The sequence below is a fragment of the Crocuta crocuta genome, unplaced genomic scaffold (assembly GCF_008692635.1).
Source record: "Crocuta crocuta isolate KB4526 unplaced genomic scaffold, BGI_CrCroc_1.0 scaffold568, whole genome shotgun sequence".
Lineage (NCBI taxonomy): Eukaryota > Metazoa > Chordata > Mammalia > Carnivora > Hyaenidae > Crocuta > Crocuta crocuta.
Window position 1 is genome coordinate 36754 of NW_027527811.1, and position 12251 is coordinate 49004.

Here is a 12251-nt window from a genome sequence, read left to right on the forward strand (position 1 = left end):
TGGACAGATCATGTAAGCAGAAAATCAACAAGGAAACAATGACTTTCAATTACAAACGGTATCAGATGGACTTAACAGATATTTTCAGAACATTTTATCCTAAAGTAGCAGAATATACATTCTTCTAGAGTGCATAGGAAATATTCTCTAGAACAAATCACATACTGGGTCACAAATCAGCCCTCAACAACTACAAAAAGATCAAGATCATACCTTGTTTATTTNGAATACACATTCTTCTAGAGTGCATAGGAAACATTCTCTAGAACAAATCACATACTGGGTCACAAATCAGCCCTCAACAACTACAAAAAGATCAAGATCATACCTTGTTTATTTTCAGACCACAACACTATGAAACTTGACATCAACCACAAGAAAAAACTTGGAAAGATATGAATATTTGGATATTAATGAACATCCTACTAAAGAATGAATTGTTAACCAAGAAATTAAAGAGGAAATTAAGATAAGTACAATGTAGCCAATGAAAACGAAAACATGACTGTCCAAAACCTCTGGGATGCAGCAAAGGTGGTCATAGAGGGAAATATATAGCAATCCAGGCCTTCCAAAGAAGAAAGAAAGAGATGATTATATCCTTCATTTTGTTGATGTGATATAATGTTGATTGGTTTGCAAGTATTAAACCATCCTTGAATCCTGGAATAAATCCCATCTGGTTGTGGTGAATGACCTTTTTAATTTATTGTTAGATTCAGTTTGCTAATATTTTGTTGAGGACTTTTGCATCTATGTGCATCAGAAACACTGGACTATAGTTTTTTTTCTTGCGATGTCTTATTATGGTTTTGGTATCAGTGTAATGCTGGGTTCTTAGAATGTATTCGGAAGCTTTCCTTCCTCTTCTAATATTTAGAATAGTTTGAAGAAAGTCGGTATTAATCTTTCTTTAAATGTTTGGTAAAATTCGCCTGTGAATCCATCTGGTGGTGGACTTTTTTTGTTGCTAGTTTTTTTTTTTATTAAGGATTCCATTTCACTACCAGTAAATGGTCTGTTCAGGTTTTCTATTTCTTCCTGATTCAGTTTTGGAGGACTGTATGTTTCTAGAAATGTATCCGTTACTTCTAAGTTGTCCAATTTCTTGGCATACAATTTTTTGTAGTAGTCTTTTATAATCCTTTATATTTCTGTGATATCAGTTGTTGCTTCTATTACATTTCTGACTTTATTTGGGTCTTTTCTCTTTTATTCTTGGTATGTTTGGTTTATCAATTTTGCTTATCTATTGAAAGAACCAGCTCCTGGTTTCATTGATCTTTTCTGTATTTTCTTTTCCTTTTTTTAGTCTCCATGTCATTTATCTTTGCTCTGATTTTATTATTTCCTTCCTTCTACTCACTTTGGGTTTTGTCTGATATTTTTCTAGTTCCTGTAGGTATTAGGTTATATTGCTTATTTGAACTTTTTCTTGTTTCCTAAAGCAGACCTAAACCTCTCTATAAACTTCCCCTTAGAACTGCTTTTGCTGCATTCCAAAGATTTTGGACCACTGTGTTTGCATTTCCATTTGTCTCCATGTATTTTTTTAAATTTCTGTTTTGATTTTGTCATTGACCCAATGGTGGTTAACCCACAAATTGTTTAGTGTCCACATGTTTTTTTCTAGTTTCTTTTTCTTGTGATTTATTTTGAGTTCCTTATCATTGTGGTAAGAAATATGTATGATTTCAATCTTCTTAAATTTACTGAGACTTTTTTTTGTTGTCTAACATGTTATCTATCCTGGAGGATGTTCCATATGCACTTACAAAGATTGTATTCTATTGCTTTGGGGTGGGATGTTCTGTATATATCTGTGAAGTTTACCTGCTCTAAATTAGTCACTCAAAGACAGTTTCCTGATTTTTCTGCTTGGATGATCTATCCATTGATGTAAATGGAGTGTTAAAGTCTCTTACTATTATTGTATTACCATCAATTTTCCCTTTATGTCTATTAATATTTGCTTTATTTTTAGATGCTCTGATGTTGAGTGCATAGATGTTTACAGTTATTATATCCTCTTATTGACCTAATACCTTTATCATTATGTAATGCTTTTCTTTGTCTGCAGTTATAGCCTTTATTTTAAAGTTTATTTTGTCTAATATTAGTATTGCTACTGAGGCTTTTTAAAAATTTTTCTTTATTATTATTAATTTGCTTTTCTTTGCATAGAATATCTTTTTTCCTCCCTTCACCTTCAGTCTTTATGCATCCTTAGGTCTGAAGTGAGTCTCTTGTAGGTAGCAACAAAAAATAGTAGAACAGATCAAACAAAGTGGTACTTTGAAAGACTTAATAAAATTGATAAACCCCTAGCCAAACATAACAAAAAGAAAGGAGAAAATGCCCAAATAAATAAAATCATGAATAAAAGAAGAGAGATCACAACCAACACCACAGATATAAAAACAATTATAAGAGAATTTTATGAAAAATTATATGCCCACAAACTAGGCAATCTGGAAGAAATGGACAAATTCTTAGAAACATACAAACTAACAAAACTGAAAGAATAAGATAGAAAATTTGAACAGAGGCTAACCAGCAAAGAAATGGAATCAGCAATGAAAAATTTCCCAACAAACAAGAGTCCTGGGCCAGATGGCTTTCCAGGAGAATTCTACCAAACATTTAAAGAAGGGTTAATATCTATTCTTCTCAAACCATTTAAAAAAAATAGAAATGGAAGGAAAACTTCCTAATTCCTATAAGGCCACATTGCCTTGATTCCAAAACCAGACAAACACCCCACTAAAAAGGAGAATTATAGGCCAACATCCAAGATGAAGATGGATGTAAAAACTCTCAACAAGACTCTAGGAAATTGAATCCAACAGTACATTAAATGAAATATTCACCACAGTCAAGTGGGATTTATTCCTGGGCTGCAGCGGTGGTTCAATATTTGCAAATCAAACAACATGATTCACCACATTAGTAAAAGAAAGGATAAGAGCCGTATGATCCTTTTCAGTAGATGTAGAAAAAGCATTTGAGAAAATACAGCATCTATTCTTGATAAAAACCCTTAACAAAGTAGGTGCAGTTGGAACATACCTAAACATCATAAAACCCATGTATGAAAGACCCATAGCTAATATCATCCTCAATGGGGAAAAACTGAGAACTTTACCTCTATGGACAGGAGAATGACAGGGATGTGCATCCTCACCACTACCACTTAACACTGTATTGGAAGTCTTAGCTTCAGCAATCAGACAAGAAAAAGAAATAAAAGGCATCCAAATTTGCGAAGAAGAGATCACACTTTCACTATTTGTGGATGACACGATAATCTATGTAGAAAACCCAAAAGACTCCACCAAAAAGTTGCTACAGCTAATGAATTCAGCAAAGCCACAGGATATAAAATCAATGTACAGAAAACTGTTACATTTGTATGCACCAATAATGAAGCAGCAGAAAAAGAAATCAAGGAATCAATCCCATTTACAATTGTATCAAAAACCATAAGATACCTAGAAATAAACTTAACCAAAGAAGTAAAATATCTGTATTCTGAAAACTATAGAATGTTTATGAAGGAAACCAAAGAAGCCACAAAGAAAAGGAAAAACATTCCAGGCTCATGGATTTGAAAGAACAAATTACTCAAAGCAATCTATATACTGCCCAAAGCAATATACACTTTTAATGCAATCTTCATCAAAATATCAACAGCATTTTTCACAGAGCTAGAACAAACAATCCTATAATTTGCATGGAACCACAAAAGACCCCAAAAAAATCCTGAAAAAAGAAAACCAAAGCTGGAGGCATCACAATTCCAGAATTCCAGCCATATCACAAAGCAGTAGTCATCAAGACAGTATGGTACTGGCACAAAAGCAGACACATAGATTAATGGAATAGAATAGAAAGCCCAGAAATGGACCCACAACTGTATGGTCAAGTAATCTTCGACAATGCAGAAAATAATATCAAATAGGGAAAAGAAAGTCTTTTTGACAATAGGTTTTGGGAAAACTGGACAGTGACACATGCAGAAGAATGAACTTGGACCACTTATGCCATACCCCAAAATAAATTCAAAATGAATGAAAAACCTAAATGTGAGACAGAAAACCATCAAAATCCTAAGGGAGAATGCAAGTAGCAACCACACTGACCTGAGCTATAGCAACTTCTTGCTAGACACACTGCTGGAAGCAAGGGGGAAAAAAGTAAACATGAACTGCTATGACTTTCTCAAGATAACAAGCTCTACATAGGAAAGGAAACAATCAACACAATAAAAGTCAGCCTAAAGAATGGAAGAAGATATATGCAAATGACATTTCAGATAAAGGGTCAGTATCCAAAATCTATAAAGAACTTATCAAACTCAACACCCAAAAAACAAGTAGTCCAGTGAAGAAATGGGCAGAACACATGAATAGATACTCTTACAAAGAAGATATCCAGATGGCTAATACATGAGAAAATGCTCAACATCACTCAAGGGAAATACAAATCAAAGCCATGATGCGATATCGCTTCACCCTTGTCAGAATGGCTAAAATTAACAACACAGGAAACAACAGATGTTGATGAGGATGCAGAGAAAGGGGAACACTCTTATACTATTTGTGGGAATGCAGACTGGTGCAGCCACTCTGGAAAACATTATGGAGGTTCCTTAGAAAGTTAAAAATAGAACTATCCTAAGATCCAGCAATTGTGGTACTAGGTGTTCATGCAAAGGATACAAAAGTACAGATTGAAAGAGGTACATGCACTCATGTATTTATAGTAGCATTATCAACAGTAGCCAAACTATTGAAAGAGCCCATATGTCCATTTACTGAGGAATGGATGAAGAAGATGTGGTATATAATAGAATGGAAGATTAGCCATCAAAAATATGAAACCTTGCCAACTGCAACAACATGGATGGAGCTAGTGTAGTCTATATTATGCAAAATATGTCAGAGAAAGACAAAGAGCCTATAATTCCATTCATATGTGGAATTTAGGAAACAAAACAGATGAATATGTGGAAAGGGACAAAAAAAGAGAGGGAAGCAAACCATAAGACTCTTACTGATAGGGAACAAACTAAGGGTTGATGGAGGGAGGCGTGGGGGGACGGACTAAATGGGTATGGGGCATTAAGGAGGTCACTTGTTATGATGAGGGTGTTATATATGTGGGTGTTATATATGTAAGTGATGAATCACTAAGTTCTACTCCTGAAACTAACATTACACTATATGTTAATTAACTAGAATTTAAATAAACATTTGGAAGAAAAAAATTCCATAAAAATATGATTTTCCTGGCTATATAATATATTCAGATATATAATAATTTATATATATTCCCCTAGTCTTAGTCTGTTCAGTCTTTTCTAAAGATACTACTTTCTGACTACATCCTGAAATACATGCCAAGATACTATCTTACTCTAAACAGAAATTTTAAGAGTCACATTTCAATTACCTATACTAGAGGTAATTATTTTTCCCCTTGTATTAACCATATCTTTGCTTTGCTTTTCTGTATTCTTTTTTTTTAAGTTTATTTATTTACTTCATTTTGAGAGAGAGAGAAAGAGCATGCGAGCAGTGGAGGGCAGAGAGAGAGAGAGGTAGATAGAGAATCTCAAGCAGGCTCTGTATAGTCAGCACAGAGCCTGGCTTGGGCTCAGTCTCACAAACCATGAGATCATGACCTGAGCCAAGATCAAGATTCACTTAACCAAGTGATCCACTTAGGTGACTCTATTTTCTGTATTCTGATGCTTTGACATTTGCATCCTTGCTAACCCTTAAGAACTGCTCCTTCCAGGTTAGCCAATTCTTAGAGACAGTAAACAACTCATCCACAAATGTGTTTTTCAAATATAAACCAGTCAATCCAGAGCCCATAACCTAACCACTTCTTTTATCAGGGTCCCACCCAGGTCACTATCCACAAAAATCCAAGGCCAAGATACCAAGCAGGGGTAGCTCCTATGTCACAGAGCCCACTGAAATTATTCATAATAGACAATCCTAAGTCTACTTATCCTGTCACTCCCATTCCTTTCCACAGAAACCATAATAAAGCCTCTTGCCCACAGTTCACCCTTCCTTCTGCCTCTTGACTGACCTAGGTACTTTCCCCTGTGGTACTGCATACTCTTTCCTCCTAACAGTGAGTAACACACTATCTTTTTAGTAGTAATCATCTCTTGATCTGTTGGCCTTACTATAACTCAAATTTTCTATTAATACACATTTATTTATTTCAAGTTTATTTATCTATTTATTCTGAGAGATAGAGAAAGAGAGGGAGAGAGCAAGGAAGGGGCAGAGAGAGAGGGAGGCAATCCCAAGGAGGCTCCGTGCTGTCAGTGCAGAGTCCAAATGATGTGGGGCTCAAACTCGTGACCTATGAGATCATGACTTGAGCTGAAATCCAGGGTTGGATGCTTAACCAACTGAGCCACTCAGTGCCCCTATATTTTAAAACATGGCAATGTTCTGGCCAAAGTCACCTCTCCATGTTACAGTGAAAAATTGTCTAGTTTTAAGAGTTAATGGCTTAAAGAATTTAAGTAAATCCAAACTTGTTTTATAAGAAAGGCATAACCCCAAATATAAGCTTTGCTACCCCATTCCCAATAGGGTAGAGAAATTTTCTCCATTTAAAAGAAAGTCAGGCTCTTAGTCTTTGCCTAAAAAGTTACAAATATCACTGTTTATCAAGTATTGACCTCCTATCAATCAATAATACATAATGTATGTCCTTAGACATTAGTTAACAATGCTAACATAAATTTTCTGATCTCATCCAAATGCCTAAATTAAAGTATAAACATGTCCTTTAATCTGTGTGCCTTAATAGCCCTAAGTAAAAAAAAGTATATGAATCAAAGGGGATGCTTGCTATTCATTATTCCACATGTCTTTTATTTTAATAAAAATTTTAAGTTTCCTTATTTACTTTGAGAGTGAGAAGGGGAGAAGCAGAGAGAAAAGGAAAGGGAGAATCTCAAGCAGGCTCCATGCTGTAAGCATAGAGACCGATGGGGGGCTCAAACTCACGAACAATGAGGTCATGACCTGAGCCAAAATCAGTAGTGGGATGCTTAACTGACTGAGCCACCCAGGCACTCCTATTCCACATGTCTTAAACCATAAACTCCCATCAAGTCAAATCAGTTGAAAGCTACATATATGAACTCTTTCCACATCATTTCTTTCTCCTTGTTAGTAGTTTAAATTTCTTATTGTGTATGGTCAGTTTCTTAAAATAGATCAAATTTCCCCCACCCCTACTGTAAATGTACAGAGGACCCATAGGTAGGTTTTTTCCTAACATATTCACTATAACATATTGCCGACAATCAGATATTTTGCAAAGGGGTGTATTAGTCAGTGTTCTCCAGAGAAACACAACTAGTAGGATATAAGATTTATTTCAAGGAATTGGCTCACTTGATTGTGGAGGCTAGCAAATATGAAATCTATAAGTTGGGCCAGCAGGTTATATATTTATATAGGAGTTGATATTGCAGTCTTGACTCCTAAATCCATAGGATAGGCCAAGCAGAAATGCAGAGTTTCTACAATGCACTCTTAAGACATAGTTCTTTTGTCCTTGGATAACCTCCATCTTTGCTCTTAAGGCTCTCAATTGATTGGATGAATCTCACCCATATTATGGAGAGTAACCAGCTTTACTTAATGTTTTGTGATTATAAATGTTTATCACATCTAAATAATACATTCACAGCAACATATAGGCTGGTGTTTGACCAAACAATTATGCACTATAGCTTAGTCAAGCTGACACATAAAACTAACCATTACAGGAGATATTTTGTTTGTTGGTTTAGTCTGAGTTTGGGTTCAGGTTTTATGATGATAGTAGTAGTTATGATGACAATATCACAGATCCATTGTTTCTTCCATCAGAATTTTGTTGCCAGTTTACATTTTGAATACAGAGGGAGAGCTGCAATTCATAAACCAGGGTAAGATACTAACCTATGTTGTAAAATAGTATTAAATCAAATCACAATAATTCCACTATGGTATGCTATTAACACAGTCCAAATTATATAAAATCATTATAATATTGTACTTGCAAGTGTTCTAATAACCTTGTAACATAACAAGAAGAAACCTCTGTCAATAAATGAATCCAAACTGAATTAAAATATGGAATGATTATTAAAATGTTGGTTATTGAAATTTATACATGTAGTTTTTAAAATGACTACTCTACCAGCCTATACCATAAAAAATAGACTAAGTAAATCTCAACCATCAGAGTTAAGTTTCAAAATCAAAGTAGCCCCAAAAGACAATTATCCAATATCTTTGGGATGCAGCAAAAGTGGATCTAAGAGGGATGTTCATAGTAATACAAGCCTACCTCAAGTAGCAAGAAGAATTTCAAATAAACAGCCTAAACTTACCCTAAAGGGGTTACAAAAAGAAGAACAAACAAAACTCAAACACAGCAAAAGGAAGGAAATAATAAATATTAGAGAAGAAATAAATGATATAAAAACTAAAGGCAAACAAACAACCTATAGAATAGATCAATGAACCTAGGAGCCGGTTGTTTGGGAAAAAGAAATCAACAAAACTGATAAATCTCTGTCCAGACTCATCCAAGGTGGAGGAGAAAAGAGAGAAAGAGAGAGGACCCAAATAAACAAATAATTTTTGAAAGAGGAGAAATAACCAACACCACAGAAATACTAACAATTGTAACAGAATACTATGAAAACCCATATACCAACAAATCTGACAACTTAGAAGAAATAGATAAATCATAGGAAAAAAATAGAAAATTTGATCAGGCCAATTACCAACAATGAAATTGAATCACTAACAAAAAAATTCCCAAAAGCCAGGACCAGACTGTTTTACAGATGAATTCTACGAAAAATCTGAAGAAAGATTAAAACTCAATTTTCCCAAACTATTTCAAAAACTAAAAGAGGAAGAAAAACTCTCAAATTCATTCTATGAGGTATTACCTTGATACCAAAAACGGATAAAGACACAACACAAAAGGAGAACTACAGATCAATACCCCTGATGAATATAAGTACAAAAATTGTCAACAAAATATTAGTAAACCCAATCTAAGAATACATTTAAAAAATCATATACCACAATCAAGTGGTATTTACTCCTGGGATCTAAGGATAATTCAATAGTCACAAAACAATCAATGTCATATGTTACATCAATAAGAGAAAGGATAAGAATCATATGATCATTTCAACAGATACAAAAAAAGCATTTGACAAAGTATGACATCCATGTATGATAAAAACCCTCTGCAAAGTGGGTCTAGAGGGAACATATTTCAACATAACAAAAAGAATTTATAATAAGTATATAGCCAACATCATACTCAATGGTGACAAATTGAGAGCTTTTCCTCAACGCTCTGGAACAAGAGAAAGATGTCCACTTCCACCAACTTTATCCAATGTAATACTGGAAGTTCTAGCAAAAGTAGTTAAGCAACAGAAAGAAACAAAAAGCATCCAAATTTGGTAAAAAGAAGAAATAAAATTCTCACTATTTGCAGATAACATGATACTCTATGTTGAAAACCCTGAAGACTTGGGGCGCCTGGGTGGCTTAGTCGGTTAAGCGTCCGACTTTTGCTTAGGTCATGATCTCGCGGTTCGTGGGTTCGAGCCCCGCGTCGGGCTCTGTGCTGACTGCCAGCTCGGAGCCTGGAGCCTGTTTCAGTCTGTGACTCCCTCTCTCTCTGACCCTCCCCTGCTCACGCTGTCTCTCTCTCTCTCTCCTAGAAATAAATAAAAATATTTAAAAAAAAAAAAGAAAACCCTGAAGACTCTACCAAAAAACTACTAGAACCGATCAATGAATTTAATAAAGTCGCAGCATACAAAATCAATGTGCTGCATTTCCAAACATTTATAATGAGGCAGCATAAAGTGAAATCAAGAAAATCACCCCATTTACAACTGCACCAAACACACACACACACACACACACAAATCTAGGAATAAACTTAGTCAAAGAAGTGAAAGACTTGTGCTTGGAATACTAGTAAACACTGATGAAAGAAATTCAAGATGACCCAAAGAAATGGAGAGACATTCCATGCTCATGAATTAGAAAAGCAAATGTTGTTAAAATGTCTATACTATCCAAAGCAAACTACAGATATAATGCAGTCTCTATCAAAATACCAACGGTATTCTTCACAGACCTAGAACAGACAATTCTAAAATCTGTATGGAACCACAAAGGACCCCAATTATCCAAAGCAATCTTGAAAAAGAAAAACAAAACTGGAGGTATCACAATTCCAGACTTCAAGTTATACTGCATGCAGTAGTAATTAAAACAGCATGGTACTGGCATAAAAATAGACACATAGATCAATGAAATAAAAAAGAAAGCCCATAAATAAGCCCAACAGTTATGTGGTCAATTAATCTTCAACAAAGGAGGAATGAAGACACATTGGAAAAAAGATACTTTTCAATAAACGATGCTAGGAAAACTGAACAGTTACATGCAAAAGAATGAAACTGAACCATTCTCTTTCACCATACACACAAAAAAACCCCTCAAAATGGATTTAAGACTAAATGTGAGACCTAAAACCATAAAAATCCTTGAAAAACACACAAGCAACAATTTCTTTAACATTGGGCCTAGCAACATCTTTCTAGTTATCTCTTCTGAGGCAAGGGAAACAAAAGTAAAAGTGAACTATTGGGACTACATCAAAATACAATTTCCACTGGAATGGAATAAGATATTTGCAAATGACATATCCAATTAAGGGTAGTATCCAAAATATATAAAGACCTGATACAATCAATATCCAACACATAACCCAATTACAAAGTGGGTGGAAGACAAAACTCCAGCATGGAAGTATGAGCTGAGTGTTATATTCTCAACTCTGTGAAAGAACACTGTGGGGAACCCATCATTCAACTACCGTCATGTTTCTCTGGGTTGATTGTGATTGAAAACAGATATGGAGACCAATGAGGGAAGTGCAGATTGCTCAAATCTGTGAAAAACCACTGTGCAGAATGCAGCATACAGTCACTGTGTTGTAAAACAAGGTTAGTATTGTTTGAAAACACATGCATGGAAGTATAAGGTAAGAGGTATATACTCAACTCTGTGAAAAAACATTGTGGGGAACCCATCCTACAACTACCATCATGTTTCACTAGGTTGATGTGATTGAAAACACATGCTGAGACCAATGTGGGAAGTGCAATGTGCTCAACTCTCTGAAAAAACACTGTACAGAGTAAAATACTCAGTTACAATCTTGTTTCACTAAGTGAGTAATGTGTGAAAATACAGGCCTGGAAGTATAAGATGAGGGTGATATACTCAACTCTGTGAAAGAACACTCAGTGGAATGCATTCAACTACCATCATGATTTCCTAGGTTGGTAGTGATTGAAAAGAAATGCTGAGACTAATGAAGGAAGTGCAGGGTGGTCGACTCTGTGAAACAACACTGTGCAGAATGCAGCATTCAGTTACCAAGTTGTAGCACTAAATTAGTAGTATTTGAAAACACATGCATGGAAGTGTTATCTACTCATCTGTGTGGAAGAACACTGCGGGAAACCCATCATACAACTACCGTCATATTTCCCTAGATTGATAGTGATTGAAAACACATACTGAGACCTACGTGGGAAGTGCTGTGTGCTCAACTCTGAAAAAACAGCTGAATAATGGGTTCCCCAGAGTGTTCTTTCACAGAGTTGAGTATATACACTCATCTCATACTTCCATGCAAGAGTTTCTACACATGACCAACTTAGGGAAACAAATTTGTAACTGAATGTTGGATTCTGCAGAGTAATGTTTCACAGAGTTGAGCACACTGCACTTCCCTCATTGGTCTTTTCCTCTCAATTCTAACACTACTCACTTAGTGAAAGCTGATGATAGTTGAAGGATGGGTTCCCCCACAGTGTTTTTTCACACAGTTGAGTATATAAAACTTACCTTATATTTCCATGCATGTGTTTTCAAACAATACTAACCTTGTTTTACAACAGTGACTGAATGTTGCATTCTGCACAGTGGTTTTTCACAGATTTGAGCATCCTGCACGTCCCTCATTGGTCTCCACATCTGTTTTCAATCACTATCAACCTAGAGAAACATGACGGTAGTTGAATGATGGGTTCCCAGCAGTGTTCTTTCACAGAGTTGAGTATAAACACTCAGCTAAAACTTCCATCCTGCCAGAGGCCGGCTCCA